This window comes from Accipiter gentilis, chromosome 5 (assembly GCF_929443795.1).
Source record: "Accipiter gentilis chromosome 5, bAccGen1.1, whole genome shotgun sequence".
Lineage (NCBI taxonomy): Eukaryota > Metazoa > Chordata > Aves > Accipitriformes > Accipitridae > Astur > Astur gentilis.
Window position 1 is genome coordinate 1000203 of NC_064884.1, and position 21157 is coordinate 1021359.

The 21157-nt window shown below is 41.6% G+C and overlaps 1 protein-coding gene across 21 annotated transcripts in view; it reads right to left on the reverse strand.

Moving 5' to 3' along the window:
• Positions 1-303: 303 nt before the first annotated feature.
• Positions 304-21157, reverse strand: part of LOC126038892 (zonadhesin-like) — a 151880-nt gene continuing 131026 nt past the window's right edge. For all 21 annotated transcript variants that reach the window (XM_049801326.1, XM_049801328.1, XM_049801329.1 and 18 more), the window contains 3 exons: positions 2861-3013; positions 2334-2473; positions 304-659 (listed from right to left, as the gene is read on the reverse strand). The gene's annotated coding sequence lies outside the window, so the exon portion shown is untranslated. The remainder of the gene's footprint in view (positions 660-2333; positions 2474-2860; positions 3014-21157) is intronic.

Consider the following 21157-nt stretch of genomic DNA (forward strand, 5'->3'; position numbering starts at 1 on the left):
ATGCACACAGGCAAGCCTTTGTGTGCTGTAACTGAAGTGCTGTTTTACCACTCTGGAGTCTAATGAGGTGGCACTTTCACAGATATGCTTTTAGGCCTCTCCTCAGCTCATTCACTTTAGCAGTGGATGAAAATCCATTAGCGTGTCAGATTGCCGCACATATTCATTCACATTTGCTCATTTAATTTCTGAATTCTTACTGCTAGTAAAATACACAAACGCATCAATTATTTTAGCACCATGCAATGGTTGCGTTTTTGTAAAGAAAAGCTCATTCAGCAAGTGTTACTGTCTTACCTTGGCTGGACTGAAGTGCTAGCTGCTGTTTTTTTCCTTAAACAGTGAACAGGGCTGAATCTCCTCCCAGCTGTCAATAAACACAGGTATACACCTGTAAGTTCATTTCCAAGTCCCCTAGAAGACAGCTCTGGGCTGCTTCTCAAATGTGGTTTGTTTTCACAGGAGTCCAGGAAATATGAAGGATTCCAAGAGACTCTTTCTGTACTGGAGATTTTTGGCCAGATATACTTATTGTCTTGCAGAATCAAGTCTCCCATTGTGATAGATAGGTTTTTTTGGTCTTGGGCTATGTTTTGCACCTTCCGCCTGTGGGTTTCGAACTTTCTCCTCCTAGTAGCACAATTGTCATTGTCTTTCATCTAAAATGACAAGCACGTATGTAATGCATTAGACATCACACAAGAGAAAGGAGAAACAGTTTTTCCAGCTTCAATGTGACAGAATTGAAAGGTCCTTTGTCTTCTGACAGTGAGGAACATCTCCCCGGTCAAGTTCAAAGGTGCTGTGTAAAACAGCGGAAGTTACACAGAGCTTTGTATCTGTAAAATGTCACTTTCTCCTTCAAACCCACCATTTTTCAAAGGGAATTCCTTGCTAGCACTTCAGCATCTAAGCAGGCACCTTCTCCTGGCTAGGTATTCTGCTACAGTTTGCTTACTTTTAACAGCTGTTTTATGAACTTTAAACAAAGAAACGACCAGGAAAAAAAAAAAAAAGCCAAACAAATTTAGAGTAATTGTAGGTTTCCATCCAGAGACAAAAAATCTGCACAGGAAAGGAGAGGTTACATGGAGAAATTCCGGGGGGCGGGGGTGGGGCGGGCAGGCGGGAAGAGAGAGAAACACATATGTGCACGCAGACATGTGCGCATGTATGTACGTAAAGCGTGTGCCGGGGGCAGGAGTTAAAATACGCCTGGTGCTGTGCTGTGCAATCCTGGAGAGCAACGGCACCGTTCCTGCCGATCCGGCAGATAGCGCTGTGCCCTCTGCAGTGCCGGAGGTAAAGCCAAGCTCCTCCATTCGGAGACGTTTTTCAGGCAATACAGATCTTACAGCTAGAGAAACCGTGTCACTGCTTCTATGTTCTCCTTATCTTGCTAGTTGCATCCACTTGTCATCTGATGTTATTACTGTTAATTATTCACCCCAGAGAGTCCCCATCGCAGACAAAATGCTTTACAAATGCTGGACTAAGAGCTCAGCGTAGCCTTTCTGTCCCATGATTTAATGACCGTGAGTTCTTCAGTGTCCCAACTGGTGACCGATTAAAATAATTTCTCTATGAAACTCTCTTTAATTTATCCACAAATAGGTGATGTGCCTGCATCACTTACACCTTTTCCCCAGTTACTGTGAAACTCTACAGAAATACATCAATTCTCTTAGAAAAAATGCAGGAACAAACCTACATTAAAAGTCACACGTGCTAACTGAATCGGCTGCAATACTTAACGCTTTGCGTGCAAGTGCAAATAGTCCCCTTTCACCTCAAAGATCTGAAGTTCTGGATTTAGCAAAACCATGAAATCCCTGCCACAGAATAGCTCTTCTGTTGGTGCCTGTCAAATTCTAAAAGCATTTGGCCATAAAGGACTTAAGCGATGCACAATCTCTATACTGGCTTTAGAATTAGATTTCTGTGACACGATAAAAGCAAGAGGGATGCAGAAATTCCTCTGCAGACTGAACCCTGGAATACAGTAGCGACTCTGCTCCACTCCACTTGCTTGCCTTGCCTTCCTCCTCTCCCTCACTCCTCCTGCTTCACCTCTTACTGCCCACTTTGACCTCCCCAACTCCTGGCCCTCCCACAGAAGCCTTTACATTCTGCTTTGCCTCTGCCTTGCCAACTTGTGTATCATTATCTGCAAGCTTTACCTGCCCTTGTCCCCTCTCACTGCCCAGTTGATGAGCACTTAGTCTTTGCTCCATGGTGCCTGTAAAGAGCAGGTGGTTTACATTGAGCAGAGAGAACACGACACAAAAGTAGACTGTATTGCATGCAGTAACCAATTACACCAAGTCACTTACTTTTAACAAGGAACTACAGACTATATAGAACAGTGGCTCTGGCCAAAATTAAAAAACCCAGTGCTTTGAGAAGAATGAATCTGTAGATGTTGATATCAGGTACAGATCTTGGTGAGTTCCTGCCAGGTATCAGCCAGTTCCTAAAGATAAATAAGAAATCAAAAAAAGTCTGTGAGATTGGACAAACTAGAAGGCACAGGGAATAATTCAATTCCACCAGCAGCCCTTGAACAGAGCATAACAAAAGCACCCTTAGCTCCGCAGCCAGCAGACAGGATAGCCGGCTACCTAAGTGATGTAATTGGTTGAACGTCACAGAGATTGCTTATTTCAAGGTCAGCTGAAACTAGGTCATCAGCTCCAGCCTGTGTTTTGACAAGGACTAAAAATTAGTGCCAACTACCAGCAACGTATGGAGGATGAATCGAGTTCTAGAGCATTCTTGGTCCTAAGGGTCAGATGCCATTATCACCTGTCCACCATCAAAACCAAACAAAACCAAACCCAACTTTTTGGATGGTACTTACTTTGGAAATAGAAACAGTTTCCTTCTAGCGCTGGAGATGGGGCTGTCCAACTCAAGAACAAGTTACGTACACTCCCCCATCACTCTCACACATGCAGAAATACAGAACGTTGGCACAATGCTTCCAGAAGGCCGTTATTATGAGTACCACTTCCTAAATTAAAAAAAAAAAGTATTTGTTATTACTCATACTTGAAGGAGAAGCGTGCTGTTCTGAAGAGAACTAAGTTTTATCTGCAACTTACATAACATATTCCTTCTTGTTATTCTTATGCATACATTTGAATAATCAAAACAGAACTTAGACTATACTCTCTTTTTCTTTCATATTTGTATAGATTCAGCATCGTGGGATCCTTGTCCAGGTACAATTATCCAGCGATAAGAATTGATTTTTGATAAGGAGTCACACTGATCGTATCAGAGAGAGAACACTGTATGAAAGAACACTATGCACATATATTCCACTTAAATAGACACATATATGTTCCTCTATATAAAAGTGGTTACGTTGGAAGCCACCTGCATGGTCGCAAACGCCCAGTAAGAATGAGGTGAAAGGCTGCTTGTGTGACCCACTAAGCAGTGGCATGATCATTTCCATTCCAATGGCACTACAGACAGCCACTAGCCCCTAACAGTACATGAGTTACTAAATTCTGATCATTCATGCACTCAGGATGCTCACAGTACATCTAGAGCAGCTAGTTAATACTTTTGTCATGCAACGTAAACAATCCTTGATTAAACACATTTTTGGAAATACAGTTTTCATTCTAAAACCCCAAGACGTTTTATATTACCAAGTCTGTCTACAGGCTTTTCTGTACAGGATCAGGAGAGCAACATCTGGGAGGCTGAGGGAAGCAGAGACCACTCTGAACCCTCACGCATAGTGAGCAAACAATGATGGGGTGTCCACTTTTTGTCAAAAGTGCCTTTGAACAAAGCCTTTTGGGGAGAGACAAAATTAACTTTTTCTATAAAATACATAAGCTTTATGCCAGAAATTTCGTTACATGAAAAACCAAGCTGTGCACTATAAAACAGCCCTGACAGATGTTCTCAGTCAGCTGCGCTTAAACGTGCTCCATTTGCCTGGCAAGGATGATGTTCTCATCTCCTGCATGTAACTGTTCTCCCTCTGCAGCTACTCCAAGCTCCTGGGCAGCCAGGGTGCAAGGTGCTCAGTGGGGTTTGGATTGCTCACTTCAGAGGGCAACTCCCTGTGCTTTGACAATAGTCTTTCCTCCTCCTACACCCATCCTGATGTAAACCATGCAAGGCATGACACTTCCTAACAAAGGAGATGTTTGTTCTATAAATAGTTTTTTTCTCACATACTACAGACATCACCACCCTTTCCCAGCATCTAAGAGCAACAACACACAAATAAGTATCAACACTGGTTGTTTCTCTAACAAATGAAGAAATAAAGGCACAAGCACAAAGCTATTTCTGAGGCAGAAATGAAATTTCACACATCCTCAACAAAAGCTGGAAGCTTGTATCAATTTAGAAAGAAACGTGCTTTCTCTAAAATGCCAGAGTGCTCCTGAATTGTAACAGAGCGTTAAGTGTGATTCTTTTCCCAACTACCCTGTGGTCTGTAAATGTAGAATTTGAAAGACAATAAAGGCAAGTAGGGTCAGTTCTGCACCTACTTCTGATTTCAGTGGGTGCTGCATACATGTCCATCCATAAACCAATAAAGCCTTTTAACATCTGAATCCATGCGGTGTCAAACCCTCCCTCCCATGAGGAAGAGTGGAAACAGAGGTAGATCAAGGTGAAGTGATTTGCTCAAGGCCACGGATTAAATCTGGGGTTGAGGTGAGGGCCCTTACCTTCCTGTTTCCTGTTTTAATGACCAGGTTACAGAGCCTCCGCCCCACCACTGACCCCCATACCTTCATTGCTGTCCCATGATCGCACATGGGCTTGTTAAGCAACATCAGTCTTTCTCCTTCCCTTATGCATCTTGCTCAGCAAAACCTTCTCACCTCATTTCCCTTTCTTGGCAAAGCTTTACAGTCTCTTCTTTTCCCCATCTTGTGTCACGCTCTTGGAACATATGGGTGCCGACACGCAAGCAGGAAGCACTTTAGTACTTTAAAGTACTGAAAGCCTTTGCCTTTATCTTTTAACTTCAGATGGTCCTTCACTGACTGAAATCCAGTTAAAAAAAAAATAAATCACCTTTCCTCTTGGTGATGTCTCAGAATGAAATGCTTCATGTTTTTTTCTTCTTAGGGCATTGAGTCATTTGCATTTAATGATCTGCTATTATTAATTATGCAAATAGCTACAGTTCTCTAGAAACTGACTCCATGTTCTTCTAATTTACTGTTTTCTGGTGAAAATAGTCATCAGCCAGCTTGATAGACATCCCTTGCCCCACACTCAAAACAAGCATGAAATGGAGCAACACTGAACACAGGTCTGGGAATCCATGGCACAATTCCAAACGCAGGCTTAGATTGATAAGGAAGATCTAATGCAGTCAGGAACATTTCCAGCAGCATATAGATTTTCTTGTGTGTTATTTTAGTCTCAAAGCCAAAACACTGGCTTGGAAGGTTCAAGTCTTCTGATTACATTTGGAAAATACAACACAGACAAACGCCCCACTGCGAGACAGAGCCATCTCCTTGACTTGTTCTAGTTTTGATCTGAGTATTGGCATTGTCACCAAAGGGATCTACTTATGCTAAGAGTAGCAACATTTCCTAGTCATGTGGAAACACAATCACAGAAAATTAAAGATCTTACACTTCGAATAGCCCACACAGTCTCAGACAGCAACCTTCTCTGGCCCAGTCTACTCAAGCAGAACCCCGGCTTAGCAATGGAAAGCACTACCTGCCATTTATCAGAGCAGGCAGAAAAGCTCATCAGCTGCATGTTAAGACTGCCAGTTGCTAATTTCTTATTTTCAGCTGCTTTAAAATTATTTTTTAAAACACTTTTGTTAAAAAAATAATAAAAATTTATACTGTCTCCCCCCAATATAATTATTACGAATTTGAAAAAAAATCAGTCAGTTTTGATTCCACCAACTAGTATTTCACAGGGTGTCTCTACATTCCCGAAAAATCTCCCTGAAAAGCAAACTGCAAATTCTTTTCAGCTCAGAATGTAATAAAATAGTAGTATCATCAGATATGCATGTGCTGAACTGCATCAAAGTGCTAAGCAGCAGCCAAGAGAAAACTTCAGAGAGAAAAATCAGAAGAGAGTACAAGGCATCAGTAAAGCAGGTTGTAGGAGAAGACAGCACAATTATTGGATCACAAAAAGTGGCTGGATGCATTAAATAGCAGACCCCAATACTCACCTCAGCAATGAGAAAGGAATCTTGGGAAAGGTGATGTTTTGCTGCCTGTGTCCTGCTCTAACGAGGCCAACCCAGTCTTGGTTTCGACTGGAATTTCCTACTGCAACCAGAGCAAAGCTTCCCAGCCCTTGCCTGAAGCGGTCTAGAGTGCAGTTCGCATGTGATAAAGGTTCTTGTTTTTTGGTGCAGTTCTCGGAAGTGGGAAGGAAGCAGCATTCCCACAATCCTTACTCCCATTACCAGCTGGCTGCTACTAAGCATTTTATCACCCACCTATCTCACGTGGCTTAGAATACTTTCCATAAGGAGGCCGGCAAGTACAAACTGGCAAACAATACTAAAATAGGGCGCGCAGTCCTGATGAGCATTAAGACAGAGATGGCAGAAAACTTGCTGTCATTTAGGACCTCAGACATATAAACTACATATGCTCTAGTTCAGTGTAAACGTTTAACCCTTTTCATACCTTCAATTCTGCAGGGAAATTAATAACTTGCTTTTTCTGCCAGCAAATTCTCAAGAGGCATCCTGATACCACCCCCACCCCCCCCCCCCCAAATCCATCATTTGATTCTCTTTCCCTCCAAAGTTCTTCAAAGCCACCCTTACCATCCCTGTTTAGCCACTCAATTTTCCCATTCCCCAAATCCCCTGCTTGCAGGCAGGTTTTGTCCATGTCCTGAACTTTCAACTAACCTCTTTACACTTGGGGCGTAACAAGCTGCTCAACCCACCATTTTGTTCAGATCTAGGCATGTTGTTCAGAGTCAGTAGGAGACAAATGAGTTGTATAGGATCTATATATGTAGGTATGACAAGATTTATGGCACTGAGAGAGTGACCAGACTATGGAGCACACACCCACAGATCGCAGGAGATTTCTGTAAGGCAGCAGGATATTCAGAGGGAAGCAAACACCTCAGAACTGGGATGGGTTTCCGGGAGCAAGGGAGGCGAGACACCGAGGAGCACATGTCAAAGAATCAGGCAGGGAATTCGAAAATTATGAGGTAGCATGATGGTTTGGGACATACTCCAAGGCAGCGTCCTGACATGCCCCACGTTACAGAAATCTCTGCTGGAATCAATGCCCAAATCTCATCTCCTTTCACTCCTCAGGAAATAGTCTCAGAAAAAATACAGCGCACGTTTTAAGAGGGAATCAGCAATAGAGTACTGAATAAAGACTGTTTGCTGCCACGGCCCTGAGCACAGTCTGAACCTCGGTTCGGGTGTTGGGAGTCCTGACAAGCCTCAGGGAAGGAATTATGCCATTTAGTCTTCTCAGACATGCACAGACTAGGAGGCCAAGTTTTGCCGTTCATCAGCTTAGAATGCAAAAACGAAAAGTAGGTCAGCAAGCATAACATCTCAAAAATGAAGAAAACTATCTTCCAGTCTCTTGTTCCAGGACAGTTTTGATCCATGTATGTAGGCATGAGCAGAGCTGATTTTTAGACTAAAAAAATCAGAGAAACTGCTTGAGCCCAGCCCAAGGCTGTAGTGGACTCTCCCAGCCTAAGTCAAACAGCAGTGCAAGTATTTCAGTGGTCAGGAAAGAAAAGAAAGATGTTCACGCCTAAGTTCCTGGGGGCCCCAGGCAGAGGCACATTACCAGCTCGGGGTGCTATAACTGCATCAAAAATCAACCCAATGTACAGCAAAGCACTGATTATAACATCAGATTTAGCACAGGCACACACAGCTTTAAGCTATTCTTCCTGAGTGTCCTACATAACAAACCCAAACAAATTATGGAATGAGTAATGAAAAGGTAGGAGGTGGCAAGGCTTGTTTTGGTTCAGGAAAGGATTCCCATCCCTTGCTTGGAATCTAAATTAGATTCAATTTAGATTACAGTGAGGCAAGGCCAAATTCCTTTGATGAATGAGTTGCTGCAGTAGATCACTTCTATTTTGCAGCCATTCTTCAATAAATGTATTTTTCATCTTCGGCTTCAACTTTTGTTTCTGATCTTGTCAGCTTCATGCCATGCCCTCCCCTGTTCCTCTGGGTTAGGATATACCTTATTATCTCTGTTGGTAAGGAAAGAACTCGTTTGTTGTCTAGTAGAGAGAGAATGTGTTCTTGGCCTGATAAGTGGATTATCTCCATAAACATGCTTTCTAATGCAACGACACCCCACTCTCTCACAAAACCAAAGGAATTAATCGCAACCAATGATGTGACATCCCAAAGTGAAAGCTCCTTCTCCTGCCCAATATGCTAGTATTACAGCCAGGTTTTTTCTTAACGGAAAAATCCAGGAAAAGTGGATCTCATGCTTACTATGACTGCAAAAGGATCTCTGTCCACCTAATAGACTTTGTATGGTCACAGCACTCGCATATCCAAGGCAGATATACAAGCAACATGTTTTACACAGCCAGTACCTCCATGGTTTTGACAATCAAATCACACAATGGGCAGTTTCAAAGATTCAGAACCTGCCTTCAGATTGTAAGTAACTGCTGCTAGACCAATATATTGCACTGAATGAACAGAGCACTTTACAAAGCAAAACCTCCAGCTAAAGAGTGTTTAATAGGCTAGAAATATAAAAAGAGCAACGTAATCAGGAGTGCAGTACAGAGAAAGCCAAAGGGATGGGAACAGTGCCAGGCGCAGGGGAAGCGGAGCCTATCTACCCCCAGCAACTGGGCAATGTTTAGCTGTTATCCGGTTGGCTTGCTGCAGTCGAGGCTTGTGGTTTTTACTCTCCTGATACTCTCCATCCCACAGATCATCATTTGAGATATCAGTAATATCAGGTAAGATGTTCAGTCCCTGCTCTCTCCCTCTCAGAGAAATCAAGAATGTATAGCAACTTAAAATAGATATTCAGTTCCTCACTGGACTGAAACTCTTTAGCCTCTGACTCTTCTCCGTGAGGAAGGCAAGCATATGTAAGTTATATGTTGATCCAGAACCATATACCTGATAGACCTTTATGTGCTACCTGCTTCAACAGAAAAGGGATTAATTCATTTCATAATTCTCGAGTACTGATTTACAACTTGCTCTTCCTGGGTAGTAGGGCTTGCGTAAATCAAAAGGCCATCACTGACACATCCTGCAAGAGGCTGGAGTGCTGGAAAGCATCTCTGTGACTTAAAAGCACTACCTACAGCAAAGCTAATGGGACTTGGGTTGATTCACCTAGAAACTCTGGACACATGCCTGGCTTTCCTCTCTCATACACTGAACGTTTTAGCAGTGCTGCTCCAAGATATGCCAAAGGGGAATTGGCCTTCAGAATTTTTAACTGGCAAACGGTATGTCCAAATATTGGGTAAGACAAATTATTTCCAGATGGCAAACTAGATGTTATACTAGATTAAAGCCTTTTTTGCAATGCGCGGAATCATACAGCAAGTTGTCATGGAAGCACATGGGGCAGCTGACAGCAAACAGGGATGTGTCCAAAGACAGTATTTTTGTCAGAAGGAATGGGAAATAGGTACTCACCAGCAGCACCTTCAAGCCACCATGAGAGAGAAACTTACTTGTTGGTATACTAGGTTTCATATAGCCCATGGGGAGAGACAAAAACTGACAGGGCAATTCAGAGCAGGAGACTGAGTCCAGTAGGTCAAATGTCTGCTTAGAGGGAAAACCTACAGCGGCTAAGGCTCCTAATTTTACTTCCACAGTGAAGTGACTAAGGCAGCCAAGATGATTTGGGGGGAGAGGGCATAAGCAAGGAGCTTATCTGGGGGTAGTATATGTTTCTGATGTGCTTTCAGTTTCCTCTGATGGATCAAAATTAAACTGCTTTATTTCATTGGTCCAGCTTCCTTTGCAAGTATTCTAATTTTTGCCTCTTCCTTAGAGAACCCAATTTCACAATGGGCATGTGCAAAAACACTAAGCTTTCATTTTTAGTGCTTACGTTTTGCTTAAACATGCTACCTTTGGCAGAATCAGCCCATTAATCATTCTGGTGAGAAGGAAAGCACAGAACTACTTTTCAGAGTACAAGACAATTCCCACAGGACTGGTAATTTATTAAAACTGATTTTCTTTATGATACTATTTTCCCCTTCTGAACTTTGGTGGCCTTTACAAAACTGTTTCTCTATTGTATTTTAGTCTTTGTTTCCTACTAGCACAGCATATAATTCCTTCCTTCTGATGTTTGGTTTCACATGCATTCACTTTGTGATAAAACGATACTCACTTTGCAGTATCACTTCAGCAGCTGAATAATACACTTTATGACAATACTGCAAGACAGTAATATTTGAATACAATGCAGATTTTGTGCAACAACCCAATAAAAATAGACATTGTTTCAAGGAGCCGCTCTCTTGAACAGATGCTCAGAAACTTCTGAAATTATTAATCTTAAAATATATTATGTTAGAGTAAGCTATTGCCAAATGATGCAGTAGCTTAAACTCCTACATGCTATGAATACAAAGCCCCATTTTGCCAAGTGGTGTATTTTTTCAGGGTTCTGAAATATCTAAAAAGGAAGTATTATCACGTGCATGTGAAGTATCAAAATATCCAACTTCACTGCCAAGAAAGAAAATACTAATTAATGTATTTTAAGTTGCCATGATTACAGTTTCCATAGGAGAGAGGATGAACACACGTTTTGGAACTTTTCTAGTCATCCTGAATATATTATCTGTGTATACTGTGCTGCCTGCCCAAATTGCACTACAATTTAAAACAATTACGTGAAAAGACAAAGACGGAGTTTACTATTGCTAAAAAGCACATGGCTAGCGTCCAATAAAACCCTGAGCCAGTAACTAAGCTACGCACAATCTCAAATTTAAGTTCACATCGACACCAAGGATGAAAACTTCCAAGTAAAGTTAACGTTATGGCGCCAAGCGCAGTAAATCTCATCACACAATGGCTCACATTAAATAAACCAGAGCGTGGCTGTTTTCATGGCTTTTAGGGCACCTCGTGGAATCAAGATCCCAAAATGCTGCACATTCCTTTACTAACAGTTCTCTAAGCTCAAATGGTTTCATAGCCCATCTACACATCTGAAGAGGAATAAGCCCATCTAGTCAGAACCAACTGTAATAAAGATATTTGATTCAATCCTTTATTTTATATTCATATCAAGTGCCTAAGTGCTTAATTAGCTGAGGGGGCAAGCTATACAGGCAGGCTGGAAGCCAACCTACTTATCATTTGCATTTAAGCAATGCTTTCGTATTTGCAAAGTGCTATGCAAATACCAATTACTGCCATGATGCAGCAGAGCTTATTAACACAAGCACAGTGCTGATGTGATTATGCTGCTTCCAGCTCCGGAGTTAGCTCATTTGCCAGCAGTCCAGCGGTCTCTGCCCTGCCTGCCTCCTGTTGCAGGGTGTAGTTATGCTCTGACACCCCCATCTCCCTCACGCTGTTCTGGAAAGTGCCTGGAATGAGTATCACAATAAATCAAAATTGACTTCCAAAGCATGAAGCTCAGGTTCAACAGTTTGCAGGCCACACAGCAGTAAGGAAGAAGTAATAAAGCTCATTGGACAGGATGTCCCAGTTATCCCCTGCTTTGCCCATCTTTTCACAGGCTTATCAAGAACACGAGCATATGCTGCACTTCACAGTCCTTTGCTTTATTAAATTCAGAGCATCTCCTATAACTGTGTTCTATTTTGGCTCATTTGCTTGCTTATACTAAAATTGTGCTTACCTGCTTGTAATTCACGACAGACCTCAGTCACCACCTACTTACTCATCACAAAACTTTGGATAAGCGAACACGGATTTGGTGACATAGGGAGCCTTTCATTCATAGTTAGCTTTTTTTGCACATCATCTCACCCCAGACACATCCAAAATAATTGACTCTTGAAGCAGAACTTGATGGGACTTGCAAGATCCTCTTTTGGTAAAAAATCAGCATTAACAGCAAATATTTCTCCATGGCAAATCCATGCAACCGACTGAAGCTCAACTCCTAGCAAAATGTGTTAAAAGAGAGCCCAAGGACTATGCACGCTCACATCTGTGACTAGTTCAGACATATCTGTACACAAAAGCCAAATCCAAACAGTGCAAGCTTAGGACATGTTTTGTTTTAATATTTAAACCTTGTCATCTGGACTCATCTATATGCATTTGTTCCTAAGGACAGAATTAATCTCCCCTAAAAGCTAGGTATTTCATCTGAAGTATTCTTCAAGGCTGCTCCTTTATTCAGGCAGAGAACAGCATGCCTCTACAGGGTAATTATTATCTCGTATACGCCTAACACAAATGAGACGAATTGCTGTCTGGAGGTGCTTCTTTCTTCCTTTTGGCTATGAAGACAACTCGAGTGACTAGCGTAGCCTCAGAGTTAAATTAGATGAGCTGTATCTCATCCCAGGCTATTTTGTACTAGGAGATCTTATTATGTTTTGCAGCTATCAAGGCAAATTATATATTGGGGAAGGGACCCACACAAATCAAGTGAGCAGAAAACTCAGGTCTCATCCTTTCACTGGGACCCTACTACTGCTATTGATTTTACTATGGAAGCATTCAGATTGCGGGGACTGCCAGCTGTAAAAGCCCCGATACCCCCAGCAACCAGTGGTCCTCTCTACTCCACATAATAATGCTGTGAGTCCACCCTATTCCATCAGTGCTTGAGGTGGCAGTCAGAAAACAGACTTGGCAAAGGCACTTAGCAAGGGGCTGTGACACCGTACCAAGTTGACATGATACTCAGCTAGGACCCCAGGTTCACTGGTTAATCTTATACAAGTCACCGCCTCTCCGTGACTCAGTTTCTCCATCTGTAAAGCGGAGATGATGCTCCTGACCTCCTTTGCCAATTATTATTAGATCTACTGATGAAAAATTTCAACCCTAGCACATAGGTGTTACTACTCACTAACTAGGGGCATTTTACAAGGGCCCTTAAATATGATACTAAAAAGACCCAGTCCTGAGACCTTCCTCAAGCTAAGCACAGCAAAAACAGATACCACAGACACAACTTATAAAAGTTATAAAGGAAAAGACCTACAGGGAAAAATCTAAACTCAACTAACATTTTCTATTTGAGATAACATTTCAGAACTGTTAAATACAAATGCCTCACTAAAACAAGACTATAAAACACTTAAGTACATCTTGCGTCTAACAAAACTTTGCATTCTTTGTGGATAGAATAGCTTTTCAAAACATTAACCATGCTATCCCGAGCCACTTTCAAAGTCAAACAGACTGTGAAAATGAGTGAACTCATTGCTAGCCGAGCCCCAATCCTATAACTTTCTATATTTCTTTCTTAACTGATTTTATACTAATTTGCATTGAACGAGCGGTTGGACTGGTTCTCAGCAGCAGTCAAACAATATCCAGTGTAAATCAAAGTCAAGGGCATTTTCCCAAGAGGAAAGTAGGTGAAAGGTAAGGCTGGATTTTCCTACAGCATTTACTGCCCCAAGACTGAAAGCGCAAGGTGAAACTCTGCCCACGCACAGGGACACGCTCAGCGTTGGTGTATGGGGAGGTGACGGCAATGGTGCAGGCAGAGGCAGAGTGCCTCACTCAGGCCAGCTTCGTGGAAGGCTCTGAAGAGAGCGCAAAGGCTCCTTCCTCTCTTTACGGCCATTGCTCCCTTCAAGGCCACCACTCCACACGTACAGACCTACAGCATGTAAAACTTCCCCTTTCTCTAGGCAGAGCTAAGTGGCAGGGAGTTTTTTTCATTGAGGTTTTCTGTATCACAACAGAAGCACAAGTAACTTACGTTACCAGTGCACAACCAAAATAGCTGGCCTTTTAGAAACTGGTGAGAATTGGCACTGAGTTTCTTTTGCTCGTCATGCAAAGGCCCTACATCACGGCACTGACGCTTTCTCTAGTTCTGCACTTTACCTTTCAAGTTGCTCATCTCCCACCTGCAACACCTCAGACTGCCTGCGTGACCTTGAAGTCAGACGCTGGGTTACACGTACAAAGGATGCTGTGGGACCAAAGCAGAGGCACTGGTGGTAAGGGCATGGAGACTTGGCCAAGCCCCTTCACGTGACTTTGACAAATATGAAACAAGTTTTTCTTGACCCTAAATATTTTCTGTACAAGGCTGAGTGCAAGGTCTGTACAGGTAAGATTTCACACTGCTCTGGGCTGCGTACAAACCCATGTGATTTCCAAATTCCACAGGTAAAATGCTGTTTGCAACTTCATATCACAGCTCAAGCATCCCAGTTGTGTAACACCCTGAACTATTTCAAGACCATTTTCTCTCTCTCACCCCAGAAAGCCTTCTCTGAATTTTACTCAAGGACACAAACATGACCATTATTGCTAGAGGACAGAGTTTCAGAAGGAAATACAAATGAAAAACAAAATACATACAGATTCTCTGAAATATCTCAGAAGGTATGACGAACTGAGTAGAGAATACTCTCCCTCCCTCCCCACTTTTTAAAGCAGCCAACAGAATTCCACCACAATGATACTGCATGTTAATGAAATAAAAGAAAAATGGAGGAAGAGGGGGACGCAGCATTCTCTATTAAACGCTTCAAAAGATGTTTATCACCTTGCCTGCTCTGGTAGCAGCTCTATACAATCCACCCACTTTTCTGGGAATGCAAAAACACAAAGGCAAAATGACAAAATAGTTTTAAACCAGTCATTTTTAAACATGGTTTACTCTTTTCGTCCACTAAGCCACTGAGGCCCACAGTTTTCAGTATCCTTTTCAACTATTGGCCATTTATACTTCTCTTCCTGCCTGCAAATCTGCTAGCATTGTTACAGATGGGAATACCAAACAGAGAGGTCAATCTGTATCAGAGCAATGGTCGCTGGCTGTCAGCTCTTGTAAGCCATGAGCCATCACTTTGTCAGTCTCAGCCTTCGGCTTTGCAAGCTGTGACTAAAGATCCTGACTTGCTCTGCTAGCAGCTGTTGCAAGCTGTGAGCCAGCATCTTGGCATTCTCAGCTGAAACACTCACCACTTCTGTGCTCGCAAACCGTCATTTTCAGTTAGCAGAACTCTTGGGTGACATGGCAGCAATGCAAGGACATCACAGGGTAAAAAAAGGATCATCTCTTTGAACGACCCACATTCAACCAACTGACTCATTTTTAATCACTTTCCAATAGAGGTCATCCAGACAGTAAACATCTGGCTGTTGGCACCTCAGCCATCTTCCAATGAGAATTATCTTGCCAGTCAACATCTTGTCCCGTTGTATCAGTTATCAATTACTTGTGAAGTCACATTAGTGCAATGACCTGCTTTTCATCTTAAAAAAAAACAAACAAAAAACAAACCAAAGCCATAGGACCAAAATTTTCTAAGCAAAAGGGCATCTTTGCCAAATAACACTTACTTTGTTTCCACATGAAATTAGGAAATAATTCTTGCCCATTCAAAGTGGCTTTTGACAAATAATGGACAACACCCTTCCAGAGACCGTATAAGGAAACCTTTGGTGACCACAGACTGCTGTTTCTAGACAGCATTACTTACAAACATATAGTGTACATACCATGTATTTTACAAGCGAGTCTATTCCAAAGCTTCCTTACCTACATTTGCATAGGTGCTTTGGGGTAAACATACCTCTACATTACTATCCATTTTCTCTTCCCATGTGTCCAGCTTTAGCTACACATAGGCCCATACTCGCATCCCTCTTTTAACTGTCCCTTTTTCACCCCATCTTCATCCTGAAGAGTTAGCTTGCCTCTGCCACTTGACAGGCTGTTATATCTGTCAGGAATGAGGTTGGGTGTGTTGCTCTAGAGGAGTAGATTCAGACTGCAAACTACAGGTGGGCTCTGCAAGTATAGATGCAAGGTTTGGCACATTAACAAGCACATCAGGTAACATTTTAAAAAGAAAATTATATTGCTTTGCCCAAGAATGATGAAAGCATCAAGACAGCAGGTTTCTGAAAGAAAGACTAGAATTTACAAATTCCTATAAATCATTTATGATTGTAAAAGAAATTTTGAAAATATCACCGCGTTCGAAGTAGAAAGTTATACTGTGTATCCACCAACTTCCAGACCTTTGCACAGCCCCAGGAAGTTGCAAAGAGGAAGAAGATCAATTTTCCCTACTGTTTTTGTACCACATTCAATATGAATTCAGTAATAGTTCATATTAATAGCACTAGGAAGCAGGAAGATAAAATATCAAGAAGGATAAGAAAGTCCTAGATACTGTGACTCACTTGTGGCTTCTATTTTCTTTCTCAGAGACAGAAAATTTCAACAGAAAATTGCTTCTAAGTACTATTCCCTCACCCCCCCATCCCTTTCACAAGAAATGTGCAATTTTTACTTCTTACGTTCTTGGACTTTCTTTAGGCAGGGAGCACCTAGCACAGCAGTTGATAGTATGCTCTGACAGACACACTTCTGTAGCTCACTACTTCAAGTAACCCAGGATTACTTTAGATACATGAGAGACAAACAGATCTTCTTGATGACCCATATAAAAATGTTTTGAATGAGCAGTTCTCCATATCAGAAAGTGACAGAATACAAATGACTATTGTAGAAATCTAAGTAGAAACTCTGTAAACAAGGACTAGAGATGAAAAGACCAGTCACTTCCCCACGCCTAACTAGCTCTTCTTCAGATGATGTGAATAAATAAATGAAATATATATATGAAATGATACATTTCATCTATCTCTTTGTGGATATACAAAACTCACCTCAGCAGTATACTAGCTTCAAAAGGGTGAGGGTAGGCCAAGTACTGTTGTAAAATGGAGATAAAACTTTCCCTGAAACATACTACAGCTGTGGTGGCTGTGCCAAGTCCCTAGGGATATCAAGTCAGCATAGTATTTATAGTGAGGCACACTATAGTTCACCATTTAAAATGCCATCTTAAAAGCTGGGAATTAAGCCTATTGCTCCTCACAATTTCCTGCTCATCTTTGATTAATAAGAAAGGAAAATTAGAAAAAAGCACAGAAATATACCTTTCCATGAACTCTGTACAGTACTATGTAAAACAGAATGTGCAATTCCCCATCACAGGAAGATGAATGCTGTAGGCACTCAGACAAGGAGTAGTTTACAACCAATGCCTAAATTATCAGTGTCAAAATACCGCCTAAGCTTTTGTTTTAATTTGGCTCCTGAGAGCTCTATACAAGTTCATCACTTATGGCCTGTGAATTGCAGTTTAACTCTTTGCGTTAAATTAAGAAGGAAAAATAGGTAAGACTTAGCAGTAGCTTTTCCCTCTGCTGAGAGAGGAGTTTCTCCTCTCCACTGCATAAAGAAACAAGGAATCCTCAAAACTTCCTACCTTTGCTAATGGATGGACCCAGAGTACATTCTCAGTCCCTTTTACTTGCCTTCCTAACAGGTTGCCTGCTACTGGAGACAGCTGGCTGCAAAGCCGTTTTAAAGGCTACTTAAAGGACAAGGAAATCACACAGCTTATGTACATACCTGCCAGTACATGCCTAGCTCATCCACAGTTCTATCCCACCTTTGAAAGATGATTTCAGCACCACAAAACTATCAACTGAAGTTCAGGTTTTGTTTTACCCTTGGCCTTGAAGGAAAAAAAAACCCAAACAATTCTCTGTCACTGGAGACAGGCCTGTACTAGGACACCGAGACAGACATACACTCTGTTCTCTGAAATCTTATTTTTGCTGGTGTGAAAGCAATGAATGAACAAGGAAAGTGCTGAGCACAGAGGCTGCTGTGCTCCCTCTGCTGGGCTCTTCCTGAGGAAAGACAGCAAGCCTGCACCATGCCTTGTAAAAGCAAATTTAAGTATAGATCTACCACCCGCTCCTGTGTCTTCGGGTACTTCTAAAGCTGCATGCTGCCATTTTTGCTAATGCAGGCCCCACTTCATACAAGATAGGAGGCCTATAAATAAAACAGCAAAGTTCAACAGGCAAATTGCAGGCAAATGCATTATGTTCTCCTTACTCCAAAAGCCCTTACAAAAATTTACACCTTTGCTCCACAACCTGAATGAATTGGAGAATCCAAGCACACGTATCAGCAACCTGCAGTCTTCACACACTACAAGTTAAGAAATGTGGTCTCCAAGTGTTGAATAACAGCAAAGCATTCTCCTGGCTGTCTTTTTACAGGCCTTGCATACAGACATAGGAACTTAGAATAGGATTCAGAAGGGGCACATTATTTTTCTAGACTGATAGTCAGAAATCAGAACAAATTCATTCATGTTACCTTCAAAACAGGGCTCAGCTATGGATGTTGAGACAGGCTGGGAACACGTGACAATTACAGCTCTCTGGCACAGACTCAAGTATATTCCTCTCTATACATGCCGTGTCTTGCTAAACCAAGGCACAAGTGCTTCACTGGCAAGATTCAGTTGTGTACAAGCACTTGTCCAGAACTGCAGCTTATCTTTACTTTGTAAGTCACAGGAAAACAATCTGTCCAGTGGACAAAATTAATGAAATTTCTGCCACAGAACTTTTTAACCATCAATTTTGCACTTTGAACTTGGCAGCTCAATACACATTGTTTGCCAGCAGTGAAACCGGCTCAATACTTTGTAAATATTAAGCTATGTTACTGTCTATAGGGCTTTCCCAGTTTAATTAATTTGCTACAAAACATACCCCTAAGACTACAGATGTGTCAGTGTAAATATTGCATGTAAAACAGGGTGTATGGGGTATTTTGTTGCCAAACACTTTTCTAATTTGCATTTCTAACATTTGTCCCCAGGCAATAGTAGCCATGATTTACAGAAGACAAACGAAAGAACTGCCCAAATGACCCAGCTAACTTTCTAAACCACAAACCATAACTAAAAAGTATGGGTAGTCGTTTTTACAAATCTGTGAATAGCAGGATATAATGATACACATTCCTGTTTTCCATCTACCAGCTATTCCCTGCCACTAAATTAGAAATCTCAGTTCTCAGTTAAAAACTGTAAATGAACAAGATAACGTACGCTAGCCCTGTTTTCACATTTTGCAGCTCACTGTCTCTACCAACAGATCTGATAGACAATGCAACCGCATTCCTGGAAGGCATTTCCCTATTTCCAAGTCCATGTTTCCTTTCACATATCCCCCCACTTCCAGCGTCAGCAGTCTAGTTTCATGTCGCGTACGCTCACTGTACCTCTTGATCGTCTTGCTCTAGTATCCTTTCCAGCAACAGAAAGTAATGGGTAGTAACACATGACACAGGCAGATTCACTAGATACATACAGTCAATATATTACTGCTCTTGCACATGACACATAGTGTGAAATCTCCAATACTTATATACATACAAAAAGGTTTGTATTCAAGCCCCAGGACAAAATGCGGTTCTCAATACAACCAAGAGCAGAAACTGAACATGAAACCTTTCCAGATACACTTCTGTATCTTGCATAATATTCTAAGATTAAAGAATACCATGGAAAAAGACCAATACACATAAACTGAGAAGTGGAAACAGCTTCGCTTTTTAATATAGGTGTAGTTTAAGAGCTATGATACTTGAATCGCTCAAAATCTGTCTGTGATTTGAACATGAATTTATTTGTGCTCCTGTTGAAGTAGTGAAGGATGTTTCTTGGTTGTCTTCCCTACAGCAAGAGCTTATACATATGGCTTGAAACGCTCAACATTAGTTATCTCCATTAACATGTATCCCTCACCACAATTTGAGTCATCTGCTAGCAACTCTGGTACCTCACAGCACCTCAAAATGATGCAATTTGAAGCTCACGAATTATATAATGTAGGAAACCAACTGCTGAAATGCTATGTTGTTCAGTGAGACCAGTTCTGTCAGACAGATGAAAGACGGTCTTCCCCCCAATAATGTTAAAGTTTAGAAAAATCTTTCACCACATTTGACTTAGTTTTTTGGATGTTCAGCTAAGTGCTCTTGCTGAAAATGCACCAGGAATTGAAGGTTAGAAACACAACAAATGCAATGCAAGAACTGAAAGTGAAGTCCAAGCTAAGAGCCTTGAAGGAGCACCACTCCACTAAATCCCTATTAATACCTACACAGGGCAGGAATCTGACTTTCAGGGATCCTAGGCAGGCAAACAGAACATCATGTAAACAGGCAAGACAAAACATGCACCGACTTCCTCTACCCCACTGTACGTTGCACCACAACAGCTGGAAATTATAAGGGGAGTTGAGTGCTGGAAAGTCTCTGAAAGAAACTCTTTGCTTCCAGCAAGATGAGTAATACACCTGTTCCCTAGTTGTGAGCAAACACTACAAAGGAATAATTAGAAACTATCTGACCTGAAACCCACATGCCCATTACTGTGGTATTTTTCCACCTACTACAGGTGAAACAGAAGATGGGCTGGACCTGGAAGGAGAGGGGTGGAGTAGCAGCACAAGATGCTGATTTATAAAGCACTAGCAAACAGTCATCTTTCTCCACAGGCTTTGGACAACGAACTCATCCTGCCTGAAGTATGCCGAAGTGCAAGCAGGGTTCCAGCTAATGTCTGCTTGCCAGCTGAGAGGGAACTACCTCTGTGAGCTTTGGCACTCCAACAGCCAAAACTGCTCTGAGCCACTTAATTCTCCAGTTGGGCTTTTGCTTTTCGTCCAGAGACGTTAGCTTGGCTGTTTCACTCCATCAGGAAAAGAATAAACTCACCAAGATGGTAAAGGTGAGTACACTGTTTGTGGAATTGCTGATGTATGTGTTTCTTCTTAAGATCAAGCATTAATTTAAGTTTTAATATGCATATATAGATTATAAATATGAGCTAAGTGAAAAACGGAACTAGACACTGTTGGGCACCCAGTGTAATCACTAAAATTTTCACTATGTAGATAGGTACGCACCTCTAATCCTAAAAAGCAAAGAGATCAGGTTGGATAGGGAAGACTTCTAGGACTGGCCAGCTTCATAATCAACAGCTTCATGAACACTATGCCTTTTGCAAATGCCAAAGTCTGAGATTTTATGAAAATTTCCAGGTTAAAGGGTAAACATAGATGATAATAGAAGTGACCAATAGATTTTACTAA